This window comes from Fukomys damarensis, unplaced genomic scaffold (genome assembly GCF_012274545.1).
Source record: "Fukomys damarensis isolate Sample0158 unplaced genomic scaffold, DMR_v1.0_HiC HiC_scaffold_24, whole genome shotgun sequence".
NCBI classification, from domain to species: domain Eukaryota; kingdom Metazoa; phylum Chordata; class Mammalia; order Rodentia; family Bathyergidae; genus Fukomys; species Fukomys damarensis.
Genome location: NW_022900936.1, coordinates 24508087 through 24521171, shown reverse-complemented (window position 1 = coordinate 24521171; position 13085 = coordinate 24508087). Strand labels below are relative to the sequence as shown.

Here is a 13085-nt window from a genome sequence, read left to right as displayed (position 1 = left end):
AAGGTTGCTTACGTAACATTTATGACTTTTTATTATATTTTAATCAAATTATCTCTATGATGTTAATCAGGGAAGAATACCAGAGATATGAGCAAAATGTTGTGATTCTTGCTTAATTGAAGCAAGTGGGGCTTGTTGAATCCGGATGTTGCAACTTCTTTTTTTTTTTAATTTCCTAAATTCATTGATACATTATAGCTTTATAATATGATGACATTCATCATTGGGAATTTGTACCTTTACATGATATATCTTGGTTCTCATTTTTTCTCCAATCCACTGGCCTCCCTTCAACCCTGCAACTGCTGCCTATATATAGACTTTGTTTCCACTTTTTTCATTTTCTTTTTTTTCCCATCAAGTTTTTTGGTACATTTAAAGCAAATAATACAGTTACATTTACCACTGGGATCTTGTACCCTTACATGATATATCTTGGTTCTTGTTTTCTCCCCATACCACTGCTCTCCCTTCACCAGCTTTACCCTTCCCTATTTACAAAGATATTGTTTCCTATTTTTCATTTTTTCACATTTTTTTTCTCTTATTTCCTTTTCCCTCCCCTTCCCAATTTCCCTTTAGCAATTTTCTTCATATTTAACACTCCCAATTATACCATTTGAACCTTATTTGCACTTTGTTTTTCATACCAGAGAAACTGTTCAGTATTTACTTGTGTGTCCTATTTAATTCACTTAAGAGAATAGCCTCAATGTGCATCCATTTAATGATAAATATATCTATTTTTTTCATTCTTTATGGCTGAGTAGTACTCCATTTTATAGAAAAAACACATCTTCTTTATCCAGTCTCCAGTTGATGAGCATTTGGGTTGTTTCCAAGTTTTAACTATTATGAACTGTGCTGCTATAAACATGGGTGCACATATATCACTGTTGTTTGATTCTTTTAATTCTTTTGGAAAGATTCCCAGCAGAGGGATAGCTGGGTCAAATGGTGCCTCTAATGCTAGTTCTTTGAGGTATCTCCATATTGATTTCCACAGTGGTCGTGCCAGTCTGCCTTCCACCAAAAGGGAGAATGGTTTCTTTCTCTCCACAGCCTGCCAGCATTTGTTATTAGTTGATTTCTTGATGGCAGCCATTCTTTCTGGGGTGAGGTGGAATATCAGTGTTGTTTTCATCTGCATCTCTCAAATGAGAAGTGATGCTGAAGATTTTGTCATATGTTTATTTGCTGCTTTTACTTCTTTGACTGAGAAATGTCTGTTCATTTCAGATGCCCATTTTTTAATCAGGTCTTTATATTTAGCGTGTGTCTGATATTTTTGAGTTCTTTATATATTCTAGATAGTAGTCCTTTGAGGAGTAGCTGGTAAAATTTTTTTCCCACATTTTAGGTTGTTTCTTAGCTCTATTGGTGATTTTTCCTGCACTGTAAAAAATGTTTAATACAATGAGATCCTAGTTGTTTATTCTTTGAACAAGTTCTCATGCTGCTGAGGATTTGTTCATACATTCTTCTCCTCTGCCATTGTGTTTGAGAGTTCTACCTAATTTATTTTTCAGTAAGTTTAGTGCTTTTGTTTGTTATTTAGATCTTTAATCCAGTTGGATTTTAGTTTAACATGTCGAGAAAGATAGGGATCTAATTTTAATCTTTGGCAAGTTGAAAGCCAGTTTTTCTAACACCATTTATTAAAGAGACTATCTTTCCTCCAGTAAGGATGGTTGGCTCCTTTGTCAAGGATAAAGTAGCTGAGTATATCTGGTGTTGTTTCTGCATCTTCTAACCTATTACACTGAACTTTGGGTCTGTTTCTTTGCCAGTACCATGCTGTTTTTATCACAGTGGCTTTGTAGTATAGTTTCAAGTTGGGAATTGTGACACCCCATGCCATGTCTCTGTTGCCTAGAATGGTTTTGGCTTTTCTAAGTCTCTTCTGGTTCCAAATGAATTTTTGGATTGTTTTCTCAAGTTCTGTGAAATATACTGTTGAGATTTAAATGGGGATTGCATTGAATCTGTATAGCATTTTTGGAAGTATCCATTTTCACCATGTTGATTCTTCCTAGCCAGGAGCAAGGGAAGTCTTTCCATCTTCTTATATCCTCTTCTATCTCTTTTTTTTCTCAGTGCTATAATTTTCAGGTAGAGGTCTTTTGTCTCTTTCATTAGATTGATTCCTAGATATTTCATTTTTGGGGAGGTTATTATAAAAGGAACTGTTTCCTAATTTCTCTCTCAGTGAATCTGTTATTTGTGTAGAAAAAGGCTATTGATTTTTGAGTTTTGACTTTGTGTCTTGCTACTCTATTGAATCTGTCCGTTAAGTCTAGCAGTCCTTTGGTAGAGTTTTTTGGAGTTTCTATAGAGTATCATATCATAAGCAAATAGTGACACTTTAACTTCTTCCTTTCCTGTCTTTCTTCCTTTTATTTATTTCTCTTGTATAATTCCTGCCACTAATGTTTGAACTATATTGAAAAGGAGTATTGACAGTGGACATCCTTGTCTTTTTCTTGATTTTAGCATGAAGGTTTCTAGTTTTTGACCATTTAGAATGATATTGTCTGTTGGTTTTTCATAGATAACCTTTATCAATTTGAGATAAAGACCATCTATTCCAATTTTCTCTAGGGTTTTTATCATGAATGTATGTTGAATTTTTTCAATTGCTTTTTCTGCATTTACTGAGATGATCATGTGGTTTTTGTTCTTGACACTGTTAATACAATGTATTACATTTATTGGCCTATATATGCTGAACCATCCTTACATCCCTGGGATAAATCTGACTTGGTCAGAGTGTATGATCTTCTTGATGATCGTCTGTATTCTGTTTGCCAGTATCTTGTTGAGCATCTATGTTCATTTGGGAGATTGGCCTGTAGTTTTCCTCTTTGGTTTGGTCTTTCCCTGGTTTTGTAGTCAAAGTAATACTTACATCCAGGAATGAATTTGGAAGTACTGCTTCCCTTTCAATTTCATTGAAGAGTTTAAAGGATAGTGATGATAGTTCTTCTCTAAATATCTTGTAGAGTTCAGCAGTGAAGCCATCAGGTCCTGGGCTTTTTGTTGTTGGTAATGTTTTAATTACATTTTCAATTTTGCTGAATTTATTTGGTATGTTTAGACTTTTTATATCTTCTTTGTTCAACTTTGAATGTTTATATGTGTCTGAGAATCTGTCCATTTCTTTGTATTTTCCATTTTATTAGAGTGCAGGTTTTTGAAGTATGTATTGATGATCCTCTGGATTTCTGGTGGATCTGCTGTGACTTCAGCTTTTTCGTTCATAATTGCATTAACTTGAGCCATTTCTTTCCTTTTTTTGTTAAGGATGTTAAGGGTTTATTGATTTTATTTATTATTTTGAAAAAAACCAACTCTTCAATTCATTGATTATTTGTATTTTTCTCTTGGTTGTCATTGCATTAATTTCTGTTGATCTTTATAACTTCCTCCCTTGTATGAGCTTTTGGTTTGCCTTGCTCTTCTTTTTTTAGGAGCTTAAGGTAGTATGGGTATTTACTGCTATGAATTTTCTAGAACTGCTTACATTGTGTCCCATAGATTCCTGTATTTTGTATTGGCATTATCATTTAATTGTAGAAACTCTAATTTTTCTTTACTTTCCTCTGTGACCCAATGGTTATTCAGAGAGGTTATTATTTAATTTCCATGTGTTTGTGCAGTTCTTGAGGTTTCTTAGGCTGTTGTTCTCCAGTTTATTTGCACTATGGTCTGATAATATACAGGGGATAACTTCAATTCCTTTGCCTTTACTTAAGCATGTTCTATGAGGCAGCATGTGGTCTATTTTGGAGAATGACTGATGTACAGCTGAAAAGAATGTGTATTCTGATTTTGTGGGGTGGAACATTCTGTAGACACATACTAAGTACATTTGTTCTAAGACTTGCTTCATTTCTATTATTTCATTGTTGATTTTGTTGTCTAGATAATCTATCTGTGTCAGTGGAGTACTGAGGTCCCCCACTGCAACTGTTTCAGTGTTTATTTCTTTTTTCATATCCATTAATATTTGTTTTGTCCAGTTCAGGGCATTAGTATTTGGTGCATATATAATTATGATTGTCATTTCTTCCTCTTGTATTGTTCCTTTTACAAGGATGTAGTGGCCTTCTTTGTCTCTCTTAATTAATTTTGGTTTGAAATCTATTCTGTCTGCAAACAAGATAGCTACCCCCACTTTTTTCCAGGCTCCTTTTGCATGGAGAAGTGTTTTCCATCCTTTTACTCTCAGTCTATGAATTTCTTTGTGGATTAAGTGGGTTTCTTGTATATAGCATTTTGTTGGATTTTGCTTCTTATTACATTCTGCCAGCCTGTTTCTTTTGATTGGTGAACTGAGGCCATTAACATCAATACTTATAACTGTTATGTATTGGCTTTTCATTGTCATATTATTTTCCTGTTGTTGTTTTTTTTTTTTTTTTTTTTTTTTTTTTTTTTTTCTCTTTTTTTTTTTTCCTCCGCTTGTTTTTTTTTTTTTTTTTTTTTTTTTTTTTTTTGTTCTCCCTTTAATTTCTTCCCTCGCTGTGTATATTTGCTCTGTTGGCCCTTATGGAGTTGTAGTCTTCATTTCCTTTTTCCAGGATAGTGTTTAGAAGTGTTTGGACTTCTGGTTTGGTGTTCATGAAATTTCTCCAGTGTTCTTTGTCATGGATGTATCTTATTTTCCCACAAATTTTGAAAGATGGTTTTGCAGGATACATTAGTCTAGGTCGGAAGTTGTTTTCTTTTAGGACTTGAAATACCTCACTCCAGGCTCTCCTTGATTTGAGAGTTTGTGTTGAAAAGTCTCCTGTTATTGTGATGAGCTTTCTTTTGAATGTAATTTGTTTCTTTTCTTTTATTGCTTGTAGTATTTTGTTCTTCTTTTGGGTTGCCAGGATATTGATTATTATTTGTCTAAGTGTAGAATTTTTTTTTTTTTGTCATGGCTAGTTGGAGTCCTATATTCCTCACTTATTTGTATGTCAAATTCTTCCCCTCTGTTTGTGAAGTTTTCTCTCATTATTCTGTGGACAGCTTTTTTATGGCATTTGTACTTTCCCCTGCTAATTTGTGGGTTCCTATCAGTCTTATATTATTCTTCTTTGCATCATCTAAGAGTTGTTGGATTGATTTCTTATGGTCCCTTACTATTTTTAAGAGATCTCTATTTTCATGGTCACTGACTGCAAGCATAGGTCTTCTTTATCTGAAATTCTATTTTCACATTAGTTCATCCTGCTGTGAATGCTTTCTGTAGAGTTTTTAATCTTCTGGATGTGTTTGAATCTGCTTCCTGGATTTCATTTCTTTCCTATGTTGGACATTCAACATTTCTATTTATTTTTATGCTGGGCTTTCATGGTTTTCATCATGGTCCTGAGCTCATCTATTTTTATCTGTTTCTGTTCTAGAGTCTCTAATCATGGTTTTGATTCTTCTCACCATCTCTGTGGTTATCTTGAAAATTATTTCTGTTTTGCATTTTTCTAGAACCTCATTTACCTGTGTTTTTCCTTCTTGTGCTATCGGTTCAGGGTGTCCAGATGGTTGACTGTGAGACTTTTCTGCCTCATTTTCCTCAGAGTTTGCCTTTGGTGGGATGGAAGTCTGTGTTTGTGCCTTGTTTAAATGCCTTCTTATTTCTATTTTTGTCATGGGTGCTGTCCTTGGTTTAATTCCTGGATTAATACTTCAATCTTCCATATATATAGCTGGTCTTTTTCCTTTGAGTCTTTAATGTCTCTGAGGCAAACTCATTTTTGTTATACCAGGGAGGATAATTGTTTAGATCAATCACAACACCTTAGCCCAAGTGATACAATCAACAACACAATAGTATCAGGCTCAGCTTAGAAAATGGCAATTTGTGGTAGTTATTAATCTATCACCTTTAACTGAGTAAGTTAAATAAAAATCAAAGAGCAGCCCAAAATATGTTTATTGTAAATAGTCGCTTCAATATAGCAACTTTCTAAATCTCCTTCAGAATGGGGATTTAGAAGGAGTTGGGAGGAAGCGATAGATAGATAGTATATAAAAAGTTTAGAAGTGAGGTCAGAGGACACAGGAAGATCCCAAAACCTCTAGGAAGCTGTTGAAGAGAAGAGGAGAAGACAGAACAAAATATACTCAAGAACACAACAAACTAACAGCAATAGGAAGGCTAGATACTTTAATCATTTTCTTTTGAAATTAATGGCAATTGAGAGAAGGAAAAAGAGAAGAAATGGAAAAGAGACAATAAATTTGAATTAGGTTAGGAACAGAAACAAGAGAGAGTAACAGAGATATCAAGGTGAGAGGAGAGAGAGAGAGAGAGAGAGAGAGAGAGAGAGAGAGAGGGAGGGAGAAATAAGTAAAAAAGATTAAAAAAGGAAAAAATTGAGAAAAGAAAAAGATAGATATATTTTTAAATGATTAAAGACAAATGAGAATATTACTTTGAAATAAAAAATACAAATGGAAATAGAGGGCCTCCTTCAGGGTATGCCTCTTGACACAATATATAGCTTGGGCAGGAGTGTGTAGGTTTAAGCTAACTAGTCTCAGCAAGCCAGCAGCTGTTCCCAGAGGCTGCTGATTTTTGGCTGCAAGGCCTAAGTTGAGATCTGTGTCCTCCTGCTGGGTTTAATTCTGTAAGGTTCTACTGCAGGTTTCTCCTGTCTTTCCCCTGAAGTTAAACCAGGTTTTGATGTGCGGTGCTGTTCCCTCCGACTTAACATCTATGGTGGTGTGGTGACTTTATTGCAAATTTTGTTCACTTTTCCAGTGGGCTTCAATTTTCATCTAGGAGCCTGAAAGAGGCCTTCTTTCTCTTGCTTGTGTGTGGGGGATGCCATGAACACTGAAACCCACACTGCTGGGCTCCTCTATGGTGGTGGGTTGAAGGGCTATTTTTTCATTTTCTCATTTTAATTCCATTTCCTTTCCCCGGTATCTCCCACTTCCCCTTCCCTTTGGATCTTTCTTCCTATTTTACAATATATATTATCCCTTTTGATCCTAATTTACACTTTCAGTTTCTCACACCAGAGAACCTATTCAAAATTTACACGTGTGTCCCATTTATTTCATTTAAATATATGGCCTCAATATGCATCCATTTAGCTGTTAATGTCTCATTTCTCACTCCTTATGGCTGAGTAGTACTTCTTTAAAAAAAAATGGACACATGTCTTCTTTTTTATAAAAATGGTAGGGACTAAAACCCCTAGGAATTTACTTTTGGTAATCTAGCACTTCTGTGTTTAGGAGTAGGATAAAACTTTGCTATCTGAATTGACTACACTCAAAGAAAAACTGTATTTGAAACTTGATTTGATTTTTACATGTAGCCTAACTACCCTTGGTTCTAAATACCTAACAAAATGTGTAAGGGAAAATACATCTAAACTATGCATAGAGTTCATTATCTTGAGCCAAATTTTCTATCCTTATCCTACAGGTAGAGTGATAAGTAAAGCATAATCATCAATGGATGGATTCCCTAAAGAAAGACTTCTTGTTGATAAGATAGAGAAAGTTGTGAATAGTTTGGTTGAGAACGTGGAGATGGAACAAATGAAGTGGTTTCAGTTTTCTGGAGAGTGAGGGAGGACAAAAGAAGGCATCAGAGGGTCTTATAAACACTAAAAGTAGCACATGGTATGTAAAGAACATAGCAATATTTAATAGTTGTTTTTATTGTCTTATTTCCTACTTTAGAAAATGAATTCTTCTGAGCAGACAAGCTTAGTGCATATTTTTTAAGGGCATATTTAAATCATTAGATCAGAAATCAAAGACAAGGGATTGTCCATACAAGACTATCGTTGGTAGCAATATTAAGGAAAATTAAAATGAAGTAGCTATTTTAGATAAAGTCTTGAGGTAGGTCAGCTTTTAAAAATTCTAACTACACTGATTAACACAAATTAAACTGATAACTATTCAAACCAGAGACTTGAAGCTCTTGTTCCAAAAAAAGCATAAACTTTATCTGAAAACTGTTTATGTAAAAGATTTTCTCCATGAGAAACATTCAGATAAATTAAAAAGTAACAAACTGCGCTTAAATTTTGTTAGAAATGTTTGTGTCATAATTCAGTTTTGACTCAGACTGTGTCAGAAAATGAACAAATGCTGTCTTTAAGCAAAAAACAAAATAGCAAAAAGAATTTTTGAAAATGAAAAGCAGTGCCTCTTACCACTTATGATATAGTTGAGGTTTTCTAAAAAGTATAAGTATCATGGAGCAATCCCTGAAGGTTTTATTTTTGCTCTTGTTTTTCAGTTTTTGCTAAATACATGATACTGAGATATGAATTATCAGGATGCTCTATCAGTTGTCATTTTGTGCTGGAAAATTATGGTACTTACTTAGGTTTACAACTTTTTTTTAAAGAAGTTGCACATTTTGTTATAAAATAATTTTCCTGTCAGTCTTTGTACAGTTGGAAGAGTGAATACAGAGAAAATAAATAAAACATGAATGATGAGTGAATGACTCAACCATAGATTGTGAAGATCATAAGGAAAAAATTAAGGAACTGCATCATAAATAAGAAAGATTGGTAATAAAAACAAAGAAAACAGCTCACATCCTCAGTAGAGCTTACAAATGTTGACATATGTTGAAAGGTGTGAAGGACATGGAGAGGAAGATGACATCAGTGTTTTTTTTTTTTTCTGGTCTGATTTTTCATCTGGATGTGTGTACCACAATGATATTCAGATTTCTTAATAAGAAGACATTTAAAATTTTTCACCTCCACAATTTACCTACATTATTACAAACCTTGCCCAAATTTATTCAAGTACAGTTTGATAAAATTTGTCAACCTATAGTGTAAGTTTTCAGGAAGTAGAATTGGCCTGATGATTGTACATCTATGGTTAATTAGTGGAGTTGGTTGAATCATGGAGATAATGAGGCCAAGGCCTGGGTTTAGCCTGGTGGGGGACAATGATTTTTGCTCCTTTCCTGTGCCACAGAATACAGTTCAAACTCAGTCCAACTACCTCATAGGTGCATGGCACTGAAAATAAAGAAACATGGGCCAAGAGAAAGGGAATTCATCAGCAAGCACAGAAAAGATCTTCCAGTCTACACAGTCTCCATCCCCAAATTTCCACTTAAAGTAGATAGAGATATTAGGACTTCATTGAGATTCAAATTATTCTTTACAGATTCATTTTGATCTCTGGAGAAGTTATTAAGAAAGCTGATTTTACTGAATTTGAAAAGAATAAAATTTAATAGTGAAGTTTTGAAATTATATAATAAAATCTACAAATATTTGATAATATTTGATAAACTAAATGTGATTAGATAGGCATGGTGGGACATATCTATCATCCCAGCACTGTAGGAGGCAGAAGCAAAAAACATTGCAAGTTTAAGCTCTTTTTGAATAATGCAGTGACTTGGTGAGACCCTGCCTCAAAATAAAAAATAAAAATACAATAGGCATAAATCTTACTGCAAAAAGCCCTAGGTTCAGTTGCCAGTCTCACTTCTAACGCCCAAAACAAACAATAAGAAGAAACTCAGCCTTTGTCGAAAAAAACAATCATAGAGAACAATTTTTATATGATACTTTGTGACTATTTTATTGATAAAACAATCTATCTTGACTGCTTCACGAATGGTTTTCCAGCTCTTATCACAAAACAGAACACTAAATATTCTACCTGTTCTCTGTGCAAAGCAGATATTATAAATAATCAAGATTTTACCAAACTCCAAACTATCTATCTTTACTTCTTTTCAGAGAAATTTCTCCCTACCTCCCAAAAATAATTTCTAGGGTCTTATGTGTTTTGTTGTTGTTATAGGGATCTAACTTGGGACCTTGCTCTTTTGAGGCAGGCCGTGGAATCATTGAGCTAAATCCTTGGTCCAATTTCTAGGGTTTTAAAGTGCACTAAAATAGTACAAAAATACAGACACAATATTTTTTATTGTATTTCTTCACTTAAAGCTGCTACCTACTTCATTTATAGGAGGTGAGAGACTAATCAGGTGAAGAAAGAATAAAAAAATGAGAGATGGAAAGAAAACAGTGCAACAAGATACTAATTTAGTTTAAAAAACAAAACAACAACAACAACAAACAGCATGCTAGAGTGAGGCAAGGGGGCATACAGTTGTAACGGGGGGCTGAGAGAGAAGGGGATGTGCGGAGTCAGAGGCCAGACTGAGCTACATAGCAACACACTGTTTCAAAAACAAAAACAAAAATCAAAAGAAAATGACAAAACAAAAACACAATAGCATACAAAGTGAAGAAAACTTGTCCTTAAATAGTAATCAAATGACCTGGATTCTTGGCTTTTACATAATATATATTATTTTAAATATAATCGAGCTGACTTTCAGTTTATTGATTTATAGACAAGAATAACAGCACCTGCCCAGCTCAAGTCTTAAAGATGTTTATAAAAAATAGTATATCATATGAATGTATACTAGTCATGTCATCATTGACCTTTATAAGGAATACTGGGTAATTTTGAAGATATATTATTTATTAAGAAATAGCTTCAGTTAAGCATAAAACTTAACAAACCGCAAATGAAATGCAAGATTCTTAAAGATTTTCAAACAAAAAATCCACTTTGACTAGATTAAATAAAATTTTGTAAAACTTAGAACAATAAAAACATGACTAGTAGGTCATTGTATGTAATGTTAACTAAATACTAGACAAAGTCTAACACTTCTGAGTGACTTTATTCATTTATCAATGACCCAGTGAGGTAATTATTGCCATTTCTCCTATTTCAGAGGAGAGGAAAGCACATTCAGGTTGATTAAATGATTTAACCTGGGCCACAGCACAAATAAGGTTTCTGGTTATCCAGTCCGCCCTCAGTCTCAACTGGGTAATCCCTTCTATAGTATTCACCCACACAGTTTTCAGCTTTTATTAAAATTTATAACAGCAAATGAGGTGGGGTTTTTTGATGCAATCATTGTTGTATGAAAATACCCTACCATAATAACTCCAGTTTTTAAAGAGCATTTCATTGAATTAATGAAGGTTATTTCTCTTGTTAATAGCAAGCATAAATGTCTAGAAAAATAGAAAGAAAAATACTTCTGCAATTTTTACTTCCATTAAGTAAGAATTTAATAATTTGGACAAATGAAAATGAAAAGAGGAGGGACAACATAAATTCTGAAATATGAAAAAACTTTATAAATGTAAACTTAGATGCTTTATAGTATAGTCTAATTTTACAGTATAATATTTTAGAGTATAATCTGAGCAATAAACTTTTGAAATGAAACATACTGACAATTCTAACAATATATATAATAAATTCTTTTTTTTCTTTTTTCTTTTTTTTGGGGGGGGTACTGGGAATCGAACTGGGGTCCTCGTGCTTGCAAGGCAGGCTGCTGAACCACTGAGCTAAATCCCCAGCCAAGAAATTCTTGTATACACACATGTATGTGGCACTATTTCAGAAGCTCAGAGTAGTTAAATTCATTTTCCACAACCCATAAATACATCTTCTCCCAACCAGCAATATCAAATTAAAACACCTGCAATTAAACCCAGTGAACAATGATGCATTGCTAGTGAATAAAGCAAATGCAATTAAATAGTAAATTTGGACTATAGTTATGTTTACCAAAACCAAGTTTGATTTCAAGTTATTGAGTGTATTTAACCCATAATATTTACTCAACATATGTACATACTACATACTACTTTCATCTTTACTAACTAGTTCCTTCCTTCTAATAGCTTAACAAAATAAAAACTATTTTATATTATAATGTTCTCAGTTTAAAAGAGACAATGCAAAGTAGTTGTATTTTTAAACTGTAAGTATATGTACATATATACATCTCTTTTCATATCATCTCCATTTTCCTATACTAGGAAAGCCAAATTGGAGTAAGCAACATACGCTGTGCCATTAGACATCCATTTCAAAATTAATTTGAAAACATGGTCAGGATATATAATTTGTTTTGTAGTATATTCAGATTTTTTTATTAAAAACCTCACAACAAATATTTATTTTATTGATGTCTCTGTATAATATATAACCTAGATTTATCTTTTTGTCTCTGCCTTCTGTTCAATGTGTGAACTTCCTAGGGGCTCAACTAGATGTTACGCTGAAAGCTTCCTTCTTTTGTAGGCTTCTATATACTATTAAACTGCAATGTCAGACAAAGCCTTTATAATACATATTCCCTTCAAGTATGTGATTTTTATAATACACAAAATGTTACAAGATTGTTCTTGATTTTTAGCATCTAGGTGCACATAAACTACTTCTAGATTTTGTTTTCACCCTTTTCTCATTGACTTTCTTTTTATATCTCAATTATGAATAGTGTTTTATACTTTTAAGTATATCTATGAATTAACTGTCATAACCTGTTTGAGGAAAAATACTTTTGATAAATGTTTACATTATCATGATATCTTACTCTTTTTCAAAACATAGACATATTTCTTTTATAGCAATTTGTGGATAGAAAGCACTAATTATTTGTTAAATATTGAAAAAGTGAAGACCACCTTGGCACTACTCTAATAGCTTGATTATGTATATTTTCTTCTGATCCACCCAAGATTATATCCCATAGATGAGGAGTCAGCATAGATGCTGATGGATAGGAGAGGATGACGTACTGACGAAATAAAAAATATAAAAATAAATGAACCCAGTAGATCTGGGGAGTTGGTACATATACATAACACATCTGTATTCCTTTTACACTCCTTTCCCTGCCTCTCCCCACCCTTCTCCTATCACTTGTTTATCTTCCCTTTTGCAAAATTTCTGTTCATATTTCCTATTATCTATCTTTTATTTTTCTGTTTGATTTATTTATATTTTGGGTTTCTCATATAAAAGAAACCATATGATATTTAAACTTTCTGTGTCTATTTCACTTACCATTATGGTCTTAAGGTGCATGCGTTTCTTACCACAATATTCCACACTGTTTCTCAGTTTTTAACTTTCTTCCTTTTGTTTCCTAACTACAGGTCTAAAAAACCTGAATCTTTCAACTAGTGTGTTCCTTTTTTTTTTTTTTTTTTTTTTTTTTTTTTGGGGGTTTAATTTTGGCCCTGTGTTGTCGGGGC

At 33.3% G+C, this 13085-nt stretch overlaps 1 long non-coding RNA gene across 1 annotated transcript in view; it reads left to right on the top strand.

Moving 5' to 3' along the window:
* Window positions 1-13085, top strand: part of LOC104877254 — a 184987-nt gene that overhangs the window by 74070 nt on the left and 97832 nt on the right. The window lies entirely within an intron of this gene.